At 37.2% G+C, this 19469-nt stretch overlaps 1 protein-coding gene and 1 long non-coding RNA gene across 4 annotated transcripts in view; one reads left to right on the top strand and one right to left on the bottom strand.

Moving 5' to 3' along the window:
- sNPF-R (short neuropeptide F receptor) overlaps positions 1 to 15354 on the top strand; it is a 33487-nt gene extending 18133 nt beyond the window's left edge. For all 3 annotated transcript variants that reach the window (XM_017178658.3, XM_070285861.1, XM_070285862.1), the window contains exon 3: positions 13186 to 15354. The gene's annotated coding sequence lies outside the window, so the exon portion shown is untranslated. The remainder of the gene's footprint in view (positions 1 to 13185) is intronic.
- A 1490-nt stretch (positions 15355 to 16844) lies between these two features.
- On the bottom strand, positions 16845 to 17782 carry LOC138928338 (uncharacterized). Its single transcript, XR_011444860.1, has 2 exons — positions 17524 to 17782; positions 16845 to 17441 (listed from the first exon to the last, which is right to left on the bottom strand). It is a non-coding gene; the product is annotated as an uncharacterized lncRNA (long non-coding RNA).
- Positions 17783 to 19469: the final 1687 nt, after the last annotated feature.

Consider the following 19469-nt stretch of genomic DNA (forward strand, 5'->3'; position numbering starts at 1 on the left):
TTTAATTTGAATCAGAAGATAAGGGGTTACATTGTTGTCAAAAATTTTGATTTCCCTATTATACAAAACTAAACATTACCAAACGTACAACCTATTATTATCTGGGATTTATTTATATTAACCTGGCGACACTTGTTAAATTTCAAAATAAAAATACTTGTATGTATCTTAGTGGATTCTCTCAATTCTGGGACAAAGCACACACTCTGTGAAATATCAACTAGCCAGAGGATGTTCTTGTTTGCATTTGGGTTATGTTTGTGGTTGCTTTTTGAAAGCACTGCCAGATCCGAAACGAGAGCAGCATGTGGAAAGGGGCAGGCAGTTGGGGAGATACTAGGGATGCGGATGCGGACTCTGACTAATGAATTATTCAGGCGGGTCGTTAGCTGAGCACAATCCCACACGACTCTCTGCCTAATTACGCTGGCGGACTGAGAGGCCGGACAGTAAATAAACGGCGCTCCTGTGGCCAGGACAGCTGCAAAGGGGGGAGGGGGAGTCTGAATAGATGGACGGATGGCTGAAGAATGCCGGCATATATCATATAGTACGTATCTGGGCAAACTGAGATGGGCTGCAATCTGTTCACCGAGATAGTTGCATGTCCAACCATATGCATTATGCATGAGTTCAGTGCTCCGCATTCAGAGCAGTCTGCTCCCGGACTCCGGGAATCGCTCTGTAAGCGAGCGAGAAACTTTTATTTAACAACTCTATTTGATTTTTATATCTTTGATGCTGCACTTAAAATAAATGAAGGATTTTCAAAATATTTTTTATTTAATTGAATTACTGAGATACAAAATGTAAAATAAAGGTTAAATTATACAAAAGTCGGTTTAAAAATTGTACTTCATTTGCTTTAAGTACCTCTTTTTTTATATATATACATATGTATTTTGAAAGTTTATTTGAAATATAAATCTAATAAAACGCCTGTAAAAATAATTTTGTATATTTAATATATTTATTTGTATTTTAATTTCAACTTCTTTTCTCTCTGTGCATCTGTCCCTGTCTATTAATGGCAAATGGTTGCAAAAAGTTCTCTGTGACTTCGACTTCGATTCAGAACAATGTTAGCCAGACTGCAACTGATAACTGCTGGAAAGTTTGCAGACCAAAAGTGTTAGGCACAAACTTTTCTGCTTTTATTTAGATCAAATTGCTACAATTTGAAACACTCACCGCAGTAAGTTTTCTGCCACGCCTGTGTAGCCACATTTCAAAACCAATGACAACCGCAGAAACTGCGAATGGTTTAAAGGAAATAAAATTACTCGTTTGGCTTTAGTTTAGGGGTTGAATATATATGTTTGCTATATATTAAATATATATAGCAAAAACCATAGATATAAATTTTAAAATATACAAAATAATACAGCTGACTATTTGAATTGCAACCACAACGTTTTTTTTTATTGAAACCTCAGTATTTATTTCGTTTGCCTACGAAAACGACTGAAATTGCAAACATATTTCGGAGAAAATTTTCACAAATGCGTAGAACATTTTGCACTATATAAAAAAAGAAAGCTCACATAAAATCTATATATTGTTCTTCATGCCAGCTTGTGCACTGCTATGATTGCTTCTCGTTAACATTTTACGCATTTTGTTTTATTTTCCAACCGAATTTGAATTCGAAATCCGCATTTAGAGTGAATTGAGCTGCATTTCCCATTTTCCAGCTCCCTACCTCCCAATCAATCACACTAAAAGTGCATAATGGTGTTGTAAAATCAAAGAGTCTGATTAAACCGATACTAAAGCGATACCAAGGGCATAAATATCGAGAGTATAGCAAACATGCCACGCCCATAGCCATTCGGCGGGGGCTGTGTGTTTCGTGTGTGGATTTAACGGCTACAATAACAAGGACTTTGGCTGCTTATCAGACAGACACCCACCACACCCACTCCCATGGAGGGGAATAACATTATTTCAATATGTACTTACACTCGATGTGAAATGCTTTTGGCATTGCCTGGCCATAAAAAAATTATTGCCCGGCATTTACTTGTTCACGCGATCGTCGCAGTCCTCGAAAACGGGGGATTTTAAGTGTTTTGAAACATGTGTTTCCCCGTTTAATGCATACGTCATACAAAATGGCTTAGTGAAGGTCCTCAACCTTGCTCATAGTAAACAAATATTTTTAAAAAATGTGTACTTACTCAAATTTATAATTTTTGCATTGATTTATTTTGTATTTAATAGGCTAACTTAACCTATGCTCTACTGAACATTCATTCAATGTAAACCCTTGTATCCGCGCCTCTGGCCACCAAGGATACTTGAGTTCCCGTAACTTGGGGCACTTAAGCCACTAGGTATATCAAATCGTATTTATGCTGTCGGCAGATGCTGAATAAGCCAACTTGAATGACTGGCAGATACATACATGTGTGCGGAAATAAATACGTTTAATGAAGTTCCCTTTTGGGCCAAATGGCACAACTGGGAGTCTCTAATTGATGCCTGAATGCGTTGCTTTACCGCCTCGTCTTCATGGGATAATCAATAGTGTGGCAGCTGCCGCAAGGATTTCACTACAGATTTTCCAATTATCTGATTGGTTTCAGTTTGGCTATAAATGCAATCGAACGATTTAATTGAGAAATCTGCATTCTGGGTTCTAGGGGAAAGAAATCTTCGAAATTTAAGTAAGTGATTGAAATTTTGTGCCAGAAAAAGCGAACTGAAACTTGAAGTGAATTTTTCAAATAGATGCCAGATATTTCAAGAAAGCTAATTTACAAGGTGTTTAAGGAATAAGGAAAAGTCGTTTTTCAATTACAAATACGATTTTTGTTAGTGAAAATTATCAAGAACCTATTTAATATTTAAATACTAATAAAACATTTCTAAAATCGGTTAAGCTTCAAATTTATCCAATTGAACTTTAACTTATTTAATATTTAAACTTTTCTAGGCCTGATATTGGCTGTTTAGTGTAGTAGCATTGACCCACAAATCGACTGATAAAGCTAATCTAACCAATGCCATTGCCGTCTTCATTTTCGCACTCAATTCAAAGTGCAAAGCAAATTTAATGTGTGGCCTGTGTTTGCCCGCCAGAGTGCCGGAGCCCACATGGTCATCGAATGGCAAACACGGCCATTAGAGCAAGGAGCGAGAGATGTGGGCCCGGTCTTGGCCAATTAAGCAATTACGCTAACAAGCTTTATTATGTTGGGTAAGCAGGAATGAAACCAACAATGGCGGCGGTGGTCCACCCAGGAAACTAGCCAAGGTGTTGGGCAAACAATTAAAACGGAAAGCGCAAAGGACAACAGCAAGAGGGAGTTTTGTTTCCGGTACTAGCCATCTATAGCGGATTTAAAGTGGACCAGGATTAGGTGCTAAGGACAGGCTGCTGGAAATTTATGAGCAAAAAGTTTATTTTCCTGTTCGCCCGCCCGGCATAAATTATAGAAAACAAGAGAGACCCTACTCCGTCCGCAGGAACCCCCCGGGGAGTCGCCTGTCCGCAGAGGAATGCTCGTGGAAGAAAAGAAGAAGGCAAACTTTCGACACATTGAAATTGATGGTCATAAATTTTATTGACTTGTTGTCGGGCTGCCCGGAGTGGCTGTTCCATAAAGTGTGCATATAGTATTCCATCAGTTTGTTGCCTCTTTTTATGTGGCCAACGATTATGGGGCACCCAGACATGTTGGACTAGGCTTAGTTAAACAGTCCCAGCGCTTAACTCACTTGTCCAAAGTGACCCACGACAATTGCCCAGCTCAAAGGCAAGGGGTTAAGTAATATATAAATAATATATATGTATATATATGTCCATCACGTAGGACTGTCCTGGCCGCTGGACTTTTCTGACTGACTTGGCAGCCATTCGATTTACACTGCGTCGAGCGCCGCTGATCAAATTAAATGATTTTCAATATTCAATATTGATGGGAAAACAAGTGAAAAGAAAAATATTCTTATTATTATTATTCCTTTGAATTCAATAGAAACATTTTATGATTTATTGACCAGTAAATGGTGGAATATCAATATGAAAAACAGGAAATTGATTTATTTTTCCAACTTATTTCATTTCTTATGAAATTATTGATGTTCTCTTTAATTATTCCATTTAAAAGTTTATTATTCTTCGCTGCCAAAATAATATTTTTTTGAGTGTCCTTCTGGCTAATCGAAGGCAAGTGCGTCAGTGTAACAGCTTAATGTCTGCCTTTATTCTGTCTTTGTTATTGATGAAAATTGTCTATAAAAGCGAGCCCAATTTATGCTCCATTAAATGCGATAAAAGGCGTTTGCCATGACTTATATGAGAGGGACGTGGCTGGCAGTGGTCAGGTTGGACAGCTTTAACCGAGACCCACATACATATACCCGTACATTTAATGTATGCTCGAAGTTTTCCCTTTGATCCCCTGCTCATACACCCGCAACATGGCAGAGAACTGAGTCTCCTGTGTTGACAGCGGAGCTTAGCGCCACTTAATATGAGCCAAAGGCAATATTAACTTGACAGTGGCTCATCCGGCAATGGGGAAATGGTATGGGGTGTGGCAGTGTGGCTGTGCTGCCTCCGGAGCTGTCTTCATTAGCTGCTTTATTAACAGTTAATTAAATTTTGTGTTTAATGATTGGCGAGACAAAAGTCAAGAGGGTGGGTCGGACCTAAGCTAATATTAAAAATGCTTGCGGCTTGGCATTTATTAAAGTCCCCAAAAAAGGCAATTTCAGCCAAGGGAAACGGCGTTGCCTAGGCTGCCGAGCCAACAATTACCAGTTTAATGAAACGAGAAATGCCTTTTATAATAATTGGCCAAGCAAAAATACCAAAACACTGGCTTTTGGGGAGTAACAAACAATTTCTGCACGAGTAATCTTCGGGAGAATAGAGCAGGAAATTTGTTTTTATGGTCACAGCTGACCCTCTGGCCTTTGGCTTTTGGCAAGGGGATCCACAGTTCTGACAAGTATGAGTGGGCCACAAAATCCTTTGCCCTCGTTTCGATTAAAAATAACAGAAATCTAATTACACATTCTGCACGGATACTCGGAGTGGAATTCAGTCTTTCATTTCATGTTGCGAGTGCCTATGCTTTTCAAAAGACTGAAATACATACTAATTCTGCAGCTCAGAGTCTCGAATGACAACCGTGTAAAAATATGAAAGCCCACGTAAAAAAACACTGGCAAAACAAGACGGACCAGCATAGATAGATATTCTGCATAGAGGCAGTCGGGCGTGGTAATTGCGTAGGAGTCGGGCGCTGGGAGGTCGTGGGAGTACTTTGGCATCTGAGAGAGAAGCGGGAGACGCGGGAAGCGTCTAGGAGGACTCCTCCACCTGTCAGCAGGTGGCGTTGCCAGGGACTTAAAGGGCGTCAGGAAAAAGTTTGCTTGACTGGAGAGCCTGCCTGTCATCGGCGGGGCTTTTTTTTAGCCATTTCTTAATTTATGTGCGAGCAAAGGCAAACAAAATCTGAATGGTAAAAAATAAACAATGTTGCCCATTATGCTGATGGGCTGCTGAGAAATGTGTTTCTTAAAGACTTTTACTTTAATTCTCAGCAGCATCGCAAAAAACACACATATATTGTCTTGCTAAACTGTAGTAAAAGCCTCGAGAAACTTTCATGCAAGGATAAAACGAAAAAGAAAAGTGTTGGCAAGTAAAAGCCTGCTGAAATATTATCAAAAAATGACTGGGAAAGGGGTTTCTTTCTTCTTGAGTATTTTAAAAAAGGCACTACTAATTGATGGCCTGGTTTAGGGTATTAAAAAGGTTAAGCGGAAAGTCGAAAGTGTGTGTTAATAATACGTATTTGTTGAAAACTTTCTTTAATAAAGAAAAAAAAAGGGAAATTACACTCGGAGAAATGTCAATTTATATTTCTTTCGCCATATCATTTCACGAAGCTGCAAAGCCTAAAGCTTGCCCTGGACTAAACCTGTCATCGTGAGACAAAAATCCTGACAAATTTCCGGCTCATAATTCATGGGGCCCAGGTAGAAACAAAAATGTGTCAAGGCAGAAAAATTGAGGCAAAAAAATGTGTCACGAGATGAATTTCTCTTTCTCTTTGCATTTTTTGTAACCATAAAGTCGCTTTGATTCGCCTCATTAGAGGGTTTTTTTATCAGAGGAAATTCTAATTAAAGCTTGGACCGAAATCAATCACATTAAACCAACAATCGTGCGAGCAAATCAAATAGCAGAAAAAATAAATTAATGGCCAAGATGAAAATGAAAAGAGACTAGGAAGTAAGCTGAGCATTAACTGTCATAAAAACCAGAAGCTGCACTTTGTGTTGCCAACTAGATGGGGATTTTATCTGCTGGTTCTTTTTAGTTATTCCCTTTTTTTTGAGACTTTACTGAGACCTTCTGCATGTCATTAAGCCGCACACATTTTATCCTCACAAGCGACAGGGGAAACCATCATTCATTTTTGCCAGGGTTTTCAGTGACAATCAGGCTGAGTGGGTAGCGAAATTGGGCTGATGATGAGCAGATACTACGATCTAAATCAATCGGAGCTTTTAAATCAACTATCGTTCAATACCTTAAAGCGAGATGGATGGGTGTGTGGCAGTCGTGATGGATGGCCCCCCGAATGGGGTTTAATTACAAATTATTCCTGAAACAAGTCTGACAACCACTTTATACTTCCTGAAGACTTATAATAATAAAAATTATATTAATATTAAATTATAAACACAAAGAAGAAGGCTTAAGGAACGCGACAGTCTTCTCCTTTTAGGATTTAGTACTACCTAGATCCCTCTCAGAGATGCAGCTTAAAGGATAAACTAGATATTCTGTATTCTAAAATGTGTTCCTTTTATTTGGTTTTAACAAACCATTTTGAAAATCCCGAATATCGATCACCAATAATCTACATATCTGTTCTTTCCACAAGAACGACAGCCAAATAAATTTGGGTTCATAGAAAAAAGTTTATCCTTCCGTGTAAACAAACAATGTGATCTTTCTTTTTCACAAACCAATATAGCTCCACATAATTTCTTATCGGTGGTTCATATTTATTTAATGGCTTCCGGAATTGAGTGAACACTCGCTTTTCCGCATTCTGGCTGGCAACGCGTTTTGTTTTGATTCGCCTGTCTGCCCACAATAACAATCACCGCCGCCCTACGTGCCCGGCATGTCAATGTAGTATTGGTCCTGGTCGTTTGACAATTTCCGACCAGCCTAACTTATATATTATTTAAGCGCGGAAAGTGAATTAAAATTAAATTTTCGGTTTCTACCCCGCGCGGGGTTAAGCATGCTTCAGGCAAATTGCTTTTATAAACTCTCTGACAAACCACAGCCAGCAAAAGTCCTTCACGATTCCCCCGGGGAGACTTGAGTGAATATTATATACTGTAAGAGTGAAAATATTTGAGAAATTTAATTTTGTCTAAAATGCGCCGAGGAGACAAAACAAATGTGTAAAAGTTCTTCTCCCTCAAATAGCTGCTCTCTGCTTATTGCTCTCATAATATTCTCTAAGTTCAAGTTAATATTTTGAATAATGCCACATCGTTAAGGCGTCTAAGTGACTCGCTGGTCGCCGGATATTTATGGCGGCAGATATATCACCGCCACGCCGAGCAAGATACAAAGTGGCTTAAAACGAAACCGTAGCATACTTTCCAGAGACCCACGATACGCGTCCATTATGGCGTGCAACGAGGCATGAAAATGACCGAAAACAAGTTGAAGGAATCAGTGTCTCAACTGTTTGGTTGGACAACTTTGTTAACCAGGAAATAAAAGGGTTTTTTTTTGAGAAAAGAAGTCGATTTATAGCAGGTTTGGGTTACGATTCGGCCAGCCTGATGAATGCCAAAAGGAAATGGGTTGTGATATATGTATTCTCAAAGTTACCTTTCACCTTATTTAAGAATTCAAATAGCATTTCCAGTGAAAAGCTTTATTTATACCTTTATTGTCTCCGCTTAATAACTCGTCGTCTCTGGCTTAAATATTCAGAAATAACTTATAAGCCCGATTACCCCAAAATAGAATTATATTAAAAGTGCATTGCCCTAGGCGGAATATTAATATAAGCACTTGGCTCAAGTGCTCAGACCTCACTTGGCCCAGCGACTTATGGACTTGCCACAACAAGGTCACTGTCCATCGCTGAGCGTTGAATAAGCAGAATTTTCCAGGGAGATTTGCATGGACTTAACCAAGATTGAACTCTGTCGACCCGCCCCCCAAAAGGAAAGGCCTTTTCCTGACGGCGGCAAATATTTGCATGCGAGCTGTCCACACACACTGACTTGGAAATCCTTTTTTTTCGGGGTAAAGCTTCCAGCTTCCACGTCGCCAGCTCTCTTTTTTGGCTCGCTCTTGTAATGTAAATCTATTTTAATGTATGCAGCAATTAAAAATACATCAGTTTACTTTCGGCCGCCTTTGACAGCGCCCATTTCCTGAGCACGGCGCGTACTGGGCCTCGTCCTGGCCTTAAATGCGTCATTTCGGGCTCATTAAATTTCATTGCGTTAAATGTTCCCATGTCAAGCATACATAGAGTAATTTTTTGCAATATTTAAAACGCTTTTCCTCCTTCGGCATAATTTAAACATTAAATAAAAATAATGAAGTGCCGAAAGGCCTCGGCGCAGCGCTGATAGCATTCCATTAAACGCTGATGTCAGTGTGACACCTTCATTTACATAAAGACCGACACGTGTCGGCGACTGTCATTGAACTGTCATCCGATCCCGTTCCGAGACCCGTCCTCCGATTACGTCCTTCCGTCTCGGCACTTCCTGTTTTGCCTAATTACTCGTACTGCCTGTGCAAAATTCATTAGATGCCCCGACACCCTAATCAGTCGCCGTCCATATCTGTGGGCTAAGCTTGGTCCACATTGCAATTCATTAAAAAGAACATCCTCGGCGAGTTGTCGAGTCGGGGTCCTTGGAATCTGTGCAGCTGTCTGGGTGTTTCTCCTCTTCAGCCACTTGACATATGTACGGGCAGGCCAGGGTTTGTTTATGTCGCCACCTACGAGTAATTGCGGCCAACTTAAAATACACTCGAGCCAGGAGATGTCGTAAAGGACAATCGCATGTGGCTGACATTACAAGATATGAGCAATCCGAGGCACAAGTGCGCTTTGCTATTGACAAGTGTGTCGGGGGACTTGCTGTTGGGGGAACTCTCTGTGAGAATTTCTCCGCAAATTTTAAAGTCTGGAAAAACCAGCAAAGTTATTGATTTTTTTTAAAGGTAACAATCATTTTATTTCATTTATATTTGGAAATAAAATCTTAAAAATTGCTTTTATTAGCTTGATTTTCTTGATCATATTAAGTATTTATTTATTTTTATTTCTTGAAATTATAATAAACACGGCAAGTCTGCAAAAAGTTGTTTTTATTTGTAAACCTGCAGTCCTTTTATTGATTTATTTATTCTTTTGTTTTGCCAAACATTTTATTGCTTTTCCTTATTGATTTTGCTGATACAACTTTTCGAAACTAAACCATATAAGAATAATGAAAAAGAACAAATAAAAACAATGGCAAAGCAATAAAAGCAAACTTTTGTTTTTGGGGGACCCATTTCGGGGATTTCTAGGAACAAAAACAGGCACAAAAGTACAATCATTAAAATTAATTACACAAGCCTTAATGTGCCGCTGGCAATTAGGGTCCACAGCCCATGGAGGTGGACCTCGTCGCACCAGGAAATTCTACAATTGCCAACTTCGTCCTGTCAAGAACTCCAATGGCCGACCGCAACAAAGCAATTTCTTTACGCACCCGAAAACACTTTGGAAAATATAGTACAGTGTTTGAGTATATATTTTATATTAAAAATTATATGTATAAGTGTTCTTATAGTTTTTAAATTTATAAAATAAATACATTACAGAAGAGTCAAGGTTTAAGTAATCTAAAATCGAAATATAATTCCTTATAAAACATTTTATAAATTAAGTTAAAGACTATTATAAATTTATTATGATATTATAATACATATTTATTGTTATTATAATTTTAAATAAGAAATAACTAAACTAGGCTAGCAGTACTTTAATCATAGGTACTCATTATGCTCATCACATATTTGACCTTTGATCCTATTTCGTCCTGTGCACACCCACACAGTGCACTATGGGGAATTTTGCCATTTTCATGGTATTAATTAATAACTTTTAAACTAAGTAATATATTTTGAAACGGTTTTTTTTATTATAGTTATGGACTCCATAAGAAATGTTTTTTGGCAAAATGGGCGTGGTTCCGCCCTCGCTTGACGATTTTTGTATTTTTAATTTTTTTTTAAGTGTATAAGGTGGATATTTTTTTTTAATTCAAACAATATATTTTATAGACATAATAAAAAAAAAACATTGTCTTAATTTTTAAGCTCTTAGTCAGATATAAAATAAAAAACGTCATTTTCATATTCATTTTATTCATAAAAGTGGTCCGGCCTTCAAATTCGCCAATAACTTCCATTTGGCACTTACATTAATGCAAAAAAATTTGCTTTTGCTTTTTAAAAAGGTAAAATGATTTGAAACATTAATATTTATATGTAATTAACCTGAAAAATGTTTTTTTCTTTGTAAAATTTGCTCGAAAAGACCTGCAAAAAAAATTAAATTACGCAGATTGTGCGGATTTGTGCACATTGAGACAAATTGCCTTTTATTTAGAATGAATGCTTCTACAACATATATCGGAAGTACAGCAATACAAAGACATATATTTTTTATATGTCTCTTCAAAGTGAAATATTTTTTCAAAAAAATTTCCTTAGAGGAACACTTAGAAAAATCGGAATATATCAGTAAGACACGCACAGATCAATGTATTAGTACACACAACACATAATAATTAACAGTACTATTGGTCTCCATCAAAACTTTAATCAAAAATTGGTTCTACTTTTTAGTTTTTCAATTTCAAAGTAACCGAATAAAAAATAGCTTTTTTCCATCACGTGCATTTTGGCTACAACAGCCGACTTTAACAGTGGAAAGGCTTAACAGTGCACTGTTAATTAACATTTCTGGTACTACATTTTATAGAGCCATATATTTTTAATATGTTTACATAAAAAAAACTCAAATATTTAAAGTTTGATAAAATGACTAAATACCACGGAAATGGCAAAATTCCCCATAGTGCAGTGGTGCCCGCAGAACGCCCACAAAACACACACAATCACAGGCGACCATAATGAATACTTAATAAAGCGACATTCAAGGTGGTCCGACGACCGTCAGTCGACGACAAACAAAGGCGGCCAGCAGGCCGAAGACCATGGCCAAGGCTGCGGGCAAAGTTTACCTTTGTTTGGCTCCGCTTTTCACCTCCACACCCCCCATGAACTCGGTTCGGTTCCAGCCCCTTTTCCGGTGTTTGTATTCTTTTTCTCCTTGTTAGGCGGCAAATTTTATTTCAATTATCAACGCCCAAGCGGGCGGCATTTAGCATTCAAGTTGATTTAATTTGTCAGCGGCAACCTGTCGTTAAAGGCACGCTAGCCAGATGGGTCAAGCCGTTTTTTCTGCGCATTTATATGGAACTAATCAATTAAACTAGCAGCTGCTTTTACGGTTTTTAAGCAACAAAAAATATATAAAATATATATGGATGCAAATATTCAAACGGAATTGATTAAGGACATAAAAACTAACTGCACTCGTTAAAACCCATTCACGGATTACATTTAAAGCTATGTGAGCTATAAAAAAGGCATTCTTAAATTTACAAATTTTTCAATTTCAATTTAAGATTTACCTTAAATCCGTACTGATACTCGTGTTTGTGGAGGCCCAAAGTTCAAATTGATAGCTTCATCACAATACAAAATCGATACATTGACTGTGTAGATAGGTGGTATATTATTTTTGTGGAAAATTCCCAGGTTTATTTTGTAATTTTAATTAAAATGTTCAAATGTCAAAAGGGGTGGGACAGGGTATAAGCCTATAAGCCACCAATGGAAATCAAAGCAAAATATTAAAAATTCAAAACTCACAATCACAAATTATGCGTGGATAGCTGTTTTTGCTATTTAAAATGAAAATTCTTAGAACAAGGCTGTGATTGGGTTTCAAATTTCTGTTTAATTGGATTTTAAATATATTATAAATTAGCCTAATTTCCTTATTAACTTTTGGGGGGAATATTGAGTGTTAAATAATAAGGGATTAATGTACTTTGATAGACTTTTTTTTGTTTCTTCACTGTTATATTAAATTTATTCAATAATTAAGTTGTAAATGTAGCTGCTTGACATGCAAGCCACGTGTCACCGCTGCGTATACGTAATGTAAATGCACTTTATTGCCAGGAACAAAAAATGAAGGAGCGTTAACGCTTCTGGCTACAAGTGGTTGCTACTAATTAGGACTTGTGGGGGGGCTGGGTAGAAACAAGGACATACCAATGATGATGACGACCGACCACACAATGTGGATGTCGATGTCAACAGGGAGAGGCAGGCAATGACAGAAGCAGCACAGGCAGGGGCTTGGCTCGAATATATCCCGGCGCCAGGACCAACGTGCAATCTGATGCTCCTTTAATTAAACAGACGGCTGGAGCCGTATGATGATTATGATGATTTGGTTCTAGCAATATTTAAGCACAGTAAATATAGCCTGAAGAAACAATCACTAAAGGAAATAATTATCCTGGTAATATAATCTTTAAGAGATGAATTTAATATAATATTATGTTTTATATAAAATATCAAAAACAATCAAGGAAAGAAAGTATTCACAATTTAACTGCTTTTTTTTTATATTTTTTTGATAGTTTTTTTATACTAGACTAGATTTTTTCCCTTGTCTATGTTTTATCTCTACAATTTGCTTACTGTTTTTATCATTAAATCGAAATATACACTCTGAGCCTTGATGAATGTCCCTGATAAGCTCATTGAAAGGCGATTTGCGATTTGCAGACGTAAGATGGCAAACAAATTGGCATAAGCTGCTTGCGTGGGAAAAGGTATTACGACATCTTTAGGGTTCTGCTATATGCGTAGGCGACTGTACCAGAGGTACACAATTATTTTCTTCAACAAAAGTGGGTGGAACCGAAAAATTCATTCATTAAATTTTTCCATTGAATATTTTTATGGGCAATTAAAGCTGTCAGTCCATCACTCACTTCTAACTCTTTTCTCTTATTTTTTATTTGCAGATTTTCGAGACGCATTTCTAGGCATTTCCGTGGACGGATTTGTAATTCAAGCCAAAATAATGCAGGGAAATGTCAGCTGGATTTCGGGAGTCCTTCTGTAAGCCAGGAGGAGGGAAAGGAGGGGAATGGTTGAGTAGAAAAATGCTGATAAATGCCAAATCAAGTGACAACGATGTGGGAAATGGTTGTCTAGCAATTGGCTGAAACAGCTACACAAGTCACTGATATCAAATGTGTGTGTGTGTGTATATAGTATATATACTAGACGTGGGCGTGACTGAGCCTGGGGGCAGATCTGCCTCTTTATACTGCTATTTTTTTGCTAAATTTTCTGCGGCAATTGCCGGGCCATTTCGCATATTTACAATGCCTCGAAGGGTGAATTCACTCGCAGTCTGCCTTTGTCGCTTTCAATTTGTACCTAACAACTGTCAGACATTTGTCGTTTCGGTTTGGCTTTCGCCAGTCGCACGGAATTAAATTTCGTGTGCCAGTTTTTTGCCCAATTGTGTGGAAATATGTCAACGCAAGGCCCACTCTTCCATTTGCTACTCCAAAAAAAAAAAGGAAGAAAAATACTTTTCTTGACTTCAAAAAAGCAAACATTTCCACAACTGATAGGGCACTCTATGGTGAGACGAGGCACAGGAATGAGTAAGCTGACAGTGATGAGATTTCCACGGGTCCAAAAAACCGGATCGGTAAATATAAGCGGAAATGGTCGAAAAAATCGCCTGCAGGCTTTCAATTTAAACAAAAAACCAGATTAAATCCATATGAACTTTTAATGGTAACTCCATAAAAAAGGTGCTTTTAAAATATGCTACTTCCCCTGGCTACTCAGGCTCTCTCTGGGGAAAGCCAAAAATTCGATTTAAACGCAATACAATTTACTGAAAATTATTTTTGCTTAAATTTTAAAAAATTCACACAGCAGCTAGAGGAAAGAAGGAAAAACCTAGGCATCGGATGATTTGTATGTGTGTGTGCATATTGAAAATAATTAACTTAACTGCAGGCAGCCATGCGCATAAAAGTAAAACTATTTTATCACCGAATATTTTATAGCAAATAAAACGTGCTAGGTCTAAGACAGCCAAAGATGGCATATTCTACTGTGTGTAAGGTGCTCGACAAGCTTGTAAAGTGTTTTCGGGCATAGAAGTAAATATAAAAAGTATATCTAGCTATTAACACAAATACCTTTAGCCTTAAGTTTGTCGGCTAAGCGCATCTAATGCTACAATTAAGCCGAGTTTCGAAAAATATGGGAGGGAAAAATGTAAGCTAAAACCATAAGTACGCAAAATTGTGCTGACCACGAGCCCCGCTTTTGGAAGTTTATGTCTGGCTTGAATTAGGCTTTCAAAAACAAGTCACACACTTAGGTGTACTTTTGGTTTTTTCACTGAATCCCCGGCGTATACGTAATTATAATTAGGTGCAGCAAGTAAGTATAGAATACTCATGAAGCGATCGAAAAACTAAAGGTAATTCAAATTGCATTAAAAGAAATGAAGGTCTCACTTAAGTCCTAGGCAAACCATAAAATATATTATGTAATTAAATAGAAACATTTTATGAATTCTTAACTATGATTCAATGTTGGCTGTTGTATCAATGTATTACAAAACGAATAGGTATCAAAACTTGGAAAGGCATTTTTATAGACATTAAAAATTTGGTTAGGCTAACGAAATTATAAATTTTAAGCAAAATTAAACCAAAAACTAAACTGTATAGGTAAAACTCAATGTAAGTTAGATCATAGTAAAATAAACTAATATGTATTACAAAATTATATCGATTTAGAAGTAGGTGCCCAAAACAAAAGAAATAGTTGTTGATTCAACTACCCACTAGTTAAGGGTTGTGTTTGTAGCCTGTAAAATGTTGATTTGACTAAGTGACAACCAAATGAAAAATACCAAGCAAAAAGAGTGCACAAATTGAAAAAGAGAAATTTTAAATGAAATAAACAAAGAAATCTGAAAACTTTTGAGTTAACTAATATGAAAGTACCGCTTAGATTATATGTTGAAAGAATTACAAATACCAAATGATACACAGCTGAGTATCAATCCAAGAGTAAAAATCGTACATGTATGTTTCAGAGAAAATGTTTTAAAATACGGATTACCGACACACGAAATAAATAATGGATGTTGAAATAAAGACAATGGCTGTTTAAATTCAAGGTAATAGGTCAAACTGATTGGTTCCCAAATTGGTATTGATTTTCTATATTTATTGATACATCATTCTATTTTCTGGGAATTTTTTGTAAAATATATATACATAAAATCTTAAAGCACATCCAATGCCAATATGTTCAGGTTAAATTCAGGGTAAACTAATTTCCAAGAAAATGGATTGCTCCATCTTCGCAGCATGCGGCGAGGCAAAGTTGCCTGTCCTGCTGGCAGGCTTTGATCAAATAAACAAACAAATGACAAATAGGGACAAAATGTGGAGACAGACGATTTGTCACTAGGTAATTTATGTACCCTGTTGGTCCTGCGTAGGGCGGAGGAGCAAATTAACCCTCAACTGGGTCAACAGCACTCAACGAGCAAACATGCATCCCACACCCATGCCAGGTGCAAGCTACAACAGCAACTCTAGTGTGTGTTCCTTGGCTTCAATTAAAATGCTGGCATGCGAAAAGTTCGACAAGAAAGTTCATAACAGGATCGAACATACTGCAGGTCCTTCCTGCGAGCCAGAAGACAAAACGAAGGCAAACTTTTATGGGCCAACTAAAGTTATGAAGTTATGCCTCTGGATTACAAGAGTTCCAAATAGCTTTGCCAACGTTTATTAAACGAGTATGAATTCCTGGCACCAATAACAGGTAAGTTAATAAATATAATATTTTATTTTTGATGAGATGAAAATGGTTTTTAATTTACATATAAATACATAAATAAAATTCCTTTTACCGTGTATTTAATATTATTATTTTAATTTGACACTAAATGGGATGTCTTCATTGGAGGCTATTTATATTCGCATTTATTTTCGTGCTTGTGCATTTATTGCGCAATTACCGACTGAATAACCCGTTTGATTTTGATGATTACTGTTTGGCATTTGTGCTTAAAATCCTGGTTAACCGCAGCTGACATGGAAACATGATGATTTTGCAATTAAAGCGGCACCAATTGAAACTCTGATAAATCGATGAATGAGAAAGCACTTATTAAAACTATACACAGAGAACAAAAATAAAATAAAAAATACTTTGCTTAATTTTTATACATTTTTCAAACATAAAATTTCCATCTATTATATATTTTTCTAAAATGTATTTTTGATAACAAGTTAATGTTGTTTTTAAATTAATTTCTAATCAATTTATAAATAAATACCTTTATTTTGTATATTAATAATTTTATTAATTTTTTTTGGGGAATGTAGAGACTTAAATTTCTGAAAAACCTGAGTTTTATCCCATTTGATCCACTCTTAATACATGATGTACCTTAAATAGAACCAGAATCCTTAATTTCTCTAGGTGTATAGCTGGACATATGCATGTCAGTAATAATTTTAGCATAGGCAATGTGTAAATTCGATTACTGTGCTAATCGAATTACAGTCCATTTTCCCATTTAATGCCTCTGCAAAGTTAAAAGTTAAATAAGTGAACAATTAAATTCCTACTCTATTTGTACATTTATTAATTGTATTATTGCCAACAAGCTTTCCAAATTTTGTAAATTGTGTATCCAAGCTTCGGGGCTTGTTTATTTTTAGTGTTATTCAAAGAGTCCTTCCATGTTGAAATAATGAAAAAGTGCATGTGTTTTGAGCCAAGTACTTTACATCAAAAATGTCCAGCATGCAAAGACCAGCATAGCATTTCTGAGGTAGAATCAAGGGATAAGCTTCACCAGATAGTTCCACATTATCCCGAAGATTACGTTAAAGTGTCCTTATATAAGAAGCCGGAGAAGAATGCTGAAGAAAAGCGCAAGAAACTGAAGACGTTCCAGAAGTTGGTCCTGTCCGGCTATCCTTTGTTGTCTATGGTGGTGCTGAGCGGGGCAGCCATTTGTTGCTGCCTCCGCGCTAGTCCTCATTTTGATAAATTTTCAAGTTTTAAATTTATTTTTTTATCCAGTAAGTTTCGTCTTTTCTCTGAATAAATTTTAAAGTAATCCGATACTGACTATGTGTTATCGTGCCCGGAATAAGATTTCTACATTTTCCTGACAACTAATGCCGACGTACTGGGACCCATCTCAAAATACCTTTTAAAGAGGCAAACTAATAAACTGTCCAAAGCAGAGCACTTCATCATGATGCCCCAGGCCCCTATCCGGGTGTACTTACCTGGCCTGCTATCTAATCGTTACGAATGTGTGCGGTCATAAGTCACAGAGTCCTCGGACAGAAGGCTCCTCCGAATGCCCCAGGAAAGCCACATTGAGGTAAGTGACATTATTCGAAGACCCATCTCTAGAAGGGAGTTTGCTGTGAGTATGACAGAAGATGCTGAAGAAAATCGTGTGCTGATAACTTATGACTTGGACTACTTAAAAGGGATTTTAAATGAGTTATTTTCTTGGCTTCAAGCTTTGAATAAAAACTAAAAATTCATTTGAACTTCAAAAGGAAGGAAAAGTTATATTACTATTACTATACATAAATGAAGTTAAAGTTATAATTTCATCAAGCTACAATGTTTTAAAACTCCCATTTTATCTCCACCTGTGTTAGCATTGAAACTACATAAATTGTGATTATGTGTTTGCGTTTCAAAATAAAATATCTCGTATTTACTGTTCACTGGTTTCGTTGCATTTCATGTGGCTGCCACAGGACTCTGTGTTTGTGTGTGTATGCTGGTCCTTTTGTCATGGTCAAGTCCTGGAAACTATTCGTGGCTCTGGCCAATGGCCACTGGCAAGTAAAAGTTATTTGTTGGCGGATTTCTTTTTCATTCTTTTTTCGCTGCAATAAAATTTGTGTGTGACATGAATTATATGGGGGAAAGCGAGGGGAAAATAAGCAAAAGCAGAACGATAAAGCAAATGAGACATCAGTTGAGAATAGTTTACAAATTTGAGTTTTATCACAGACCGAGGATGATGGAAGACCGAGCTAGTTGGGAAACAATTGTTAAGGGGGCTATAATAGAGTACATTGCAATGATGTTCTGGGGAATATAAATACAGTAATGATGGGGGAAAAACCCAAACAAAGTGGAACCAGAGAGCAAATAAATTCAATTAAAGTGAAGCGACATTCTGACACATGTAAGCAGGGACTTGCAACCTCCTCTGGAGAGCCTAAACCACTTCACCAACACAATTCCGACCGCGAGAACAACAGGAAGAACACGCAATGTTCCCGAAAGTTTCCTTTGTCAATGTGTCTGTGGGTTTCCAAAACTTTCGGCGTGAAATGTGTCACTCAAAGGCAGTGGCGCAAAAACAACAACAGAACTTGGGCCAAGTCAAACAAATGGGTTCAGTGGGTTTATCTAAGGCAAAATACAATAAACGAAAATTGAGAGAATTAATCGGTGGATGAATATGAAAATTGGTTTCTTAAAGTAAGGGAAATCGTAAGCTAACGAAGCTTTTTCTATAAGATAAAACGCAAAACTTGAATAAAATATACATAAGATGAAATACGATTTCCATTTACTTTAGTTGAAAACTTTAAGCAAAAGTTTAAGAGAAATCTCGTTGCTGTATTCCACCAACTCCCCAGCCAATTGCCGTTGCCTGGAGGAAATGTAACTGCTTTCCAAGTATGGCTGCAAAAACCTAATGAAATTGTCTCCGGCCAGGCTTGCAAAACACTCGCTGAACAAATGGCAAATTAGGTTTCGAAACTGGTTTCCACTTACGGCAACGACAGGATGTTGTTGCCATCCCTGTTACCAAGCTGTCGAGCCGGGAAAAAGGAGAACTAAATGGCTGACAAGTGCATGCCAGGCGTTGCCAGTCAAGCTGTTTGACTGTTGAGATGCAGCCAGCTCCCTCTGCCCAGGATTTGTTTTCGGTTTGGGTCGTTCTTGTCCCTGCAGCCAGTGTGCTCCTGGCAGTCCCCAAATGGCTTCGAAACTAGTTAAACTGGCAAAGCCAGGCATTCGGAATGCGTAAAAGGGGGCTGGAATGTCATTGTCGTGTGTGGCCCATGTAAGTGTGTGCCACAGAACCTTTATTCTCAATTGAATAAAGTGCTTTGTTTCCTGCTCCGTGCATTTGTTTGAAAATAGTTAGTAAAGTCAGTAATAAGTAATTAATTAATTTATATTTTAAAGTCTG

This window comes from Drosophila kikkawai, chromosome 3L (genome assembly GCF_030179895.1).
Source record: "Drosophila kikkawai strain 14028-0561.14 chromosome 3L, DkikHiC1v2, whole genome shotgun sequence".
Lineage (NCBI taxonomy): Eukaryota > Metazoa > Arthropoda > Insecta > Diptera > Drosophilidae > Drosophila > Drosophila kikkawai.